Raw genomic sequence first — 2607 nt, forward strand, 5'->3', positions numbered from 1 at the left:
TCAGTAAAGCAGTGAATAGAAAACAGACTAACGCTTGAGAAAATCAAGTAAACCCAAAGCTAGGTCTTTGGAAAGATTTTTTAAAGATGATACACATCTCACTCTGCAAATCGAGAAGAAGAGGAGGGAAACACACACGATCAATATCGGAAACGAAAGAGAAAACATTATATATCCATAACACCAAATAGATACGGAAAATAACTTTATGTCAATAAAATCAAGAGTTGCGATGAGGTGGGCAAAGTCCTTTGACATCAAACCTCAATAAAACTGATCGAAGAAAAAAATAGCAAAGGTAAAAAGCGCTCTTTTTTGCAGGTCTTCGAAGGCGGTGGGCTCTTTGGGATGCAGCTGAACCTCTGTTTCCCAGCCACTGGCTGCCAGAAACTCATTGATGTGGATGATGTTTGCAAACTCCTTACCTTTTCTGAGAAGCGTGTGGCCACAGAAGTTGCTGCTAATGCTCTGGGTGAAGAATGGAAGGGTTCCATGGTCCGAATTACTGGCGGGAATGACAAGCAAGGTTTCCCCACGAAGCAGGGTGTCTCCACCCATGGCCGTGTCCACCCACTACTGAGTAAGGGGCCTTCCTGTTCCCGGGCAAGGAGGACCGGAGAAAGGAAACACACATCTGGGTCAAGTGGCACCGTGGATGCCAATCTGAGGGTTCTCAACTTGGTCATTGTGAAAAAAGCGGGGGAAGGATATTCCTGGAGTCAATGGTATTACTTATCTCGTCATCTGGGACCCTAAAGAGCTGGCGGAATCCACAAACCTTTCAGTCTCTCTAAAGAAGATGCTGCCACCAGTATGTTGTGAGACAGCCCCTTGACAAGGAGGGTAAGAAATCTAGGGCTGAAGCGTCCTGGATTCAGTGTCTTACTACTCCCCGTGTCCTGCAACACAAACGTGGGTGTATTGCTCTGAAGAAAGAGCGTGCTAAGAAAAATCAGGAAGAGGCTGCAGAATATGCTTAACTTTGACCAAGAGAATGAAGGGGCCCTGCCTGGCCTTGCTAGGAACAGATTGCCAAGAGGCGGAGGCTGTCCTCTGAGTCTGAGTCCAGCCCAAAGGGAGATGTTCTTGGGGCACCTGGGTGGCTCAGTCAATTAAGGGCCTCACTCTTGGTTTCAGCTCAGGTCATGATCTCACAGGGGGTGAGATCGAGTTCCACGTCGGGCTCTATGCTGACAGCATGGAGACTGCTTGGGCTTCTCTCTCTGTCTCTCTCTCTCTCTGTCCCTGTCCCCCCTCAAAAGAAATAAATAAACTTAAAAAAAAGTATATGTTCTAAGAGTAACAAAGGAGATCAGCCATCAAAACAACAAGACAACAGTAAAAATAAACAAGAAAGGAAAGAAAAAAAAAAAGGAAAGGCAAAAGGAAGAAAAAATAACCTTATATCTGTCAAAAAAGACTTCAGCCACAGATGGGTTCACTATTGAGTTCTATCAATCATTTGGGGAAAAAATAACACTAATCTCACAAATTTTTTTTTTTTTTTAGAAAATAGAGGACAATAAACCTTCCAACTTATTTATGAGACTAAAATAACCCTAATACCAAAACCAGACAAGAGTATTGTGAAGAAAGAAAATTACAGAACATTCGGATGAAAATAGCTACAAAATCCTTAAAATATTAGCAATTCAAAAATAGTAATATATTAAACAGATAATACATCTGAACTAGGTGAACTTTTACCAGAAATACAAGATTGGTTGAGGATGTCTGACTTAATGTAATTCATGTTAACAGAATAAAGCAAAAAAAAAAAAAAAATCTGACCATCACAATTAATATAAAAAAAGTTGACGGAAGGGAAAAACTTCATAGCAAAAACTATAAATGAGGAATAGAAGGGAAATTTTTCATCTGGTAAAGTGCATCTTTGAAAATCCTACAGTTAACATCCACATTAAGAGTGGGAACAAGGTGGGGTGGGGTGCCTGGGTGGCTCAGTTAAGTCTCCGACTTTGGCTCAGGTCATGATCTCAAGCCCCACGTTGGGCTCTGTGCTAATGGCTCAGAGCATGAACCCTGCTTCAGATTCTGCCTCCATCTCACTCTAACCTTCCCGTGTTCATGCTCTATCTCTCTCTCAAAAATAAATAAACATTAAAAAAATAAAAAAAAAAAAAAAAGAGTGAGAACAAGGGAAGGAAGACTGGTCTTTCTATTTCTATTCAGGACTTTTCTGTGGGTTCTACCCAGAGGAATAAATCAAGGAAAGAGAAGAAATTTGTAAGCCTCAAAAAGGAAAAAGGTAAACTATCTTTATTTGTGACAATGTCATTGTGTGCACATAAGGAGTCTATTAAAAAAAAACAAAATTAGGGGCACCTGGGTGGCGCAGTCGGTTAAGCGTCCGACTTCGGCCAGGTCACGATCTCGCAGTCTGTGAGTTCGAGCCCTGCGTCAGGCTCTGGGTTGATGGCTCGGAGCCTGGAGCCTGTTTCCGATTCTGTGTCTCCCTCTCTCTCTGCCCCTCCCCCGTTCATGCTCTGTCTCTCTCTGTCCCCAAAATAAATAAACGTTGAAAAAAAAAATTAAAAAAAAAATTATGCAAAGTCACAGGATACAAGATGAATATAAAAATTGTCT

General features: G+C 41.7%; 1 pseudogene; it reads left to right on the plus strand.

The window, feature by feature from the left end:
• The first annotated feature begins 314 nt into the window (after positions 1–314).
• On the plus strand, positions 315–980 carry LOC123586961 (annotated as a pseudogene).
• The last annotated feature ends 1627 nt before the right edge of the window (positions 981–2607 follow it).

This window comes from Leopardus geoffroyi, chromosome C3 (assembly GCF_018350155.1).
Source record: "Leopardus geoffroyi isolate Oge1 chromosome C3, O.geoffroyi_Oge1_pat1.0, whole genome shotgun sequence".
NCBI lineage: Eukaryota > Metazoa > Chordata > Mammalia > Carnivora > Felidae > Leopardus > Leopardus geoffroyi.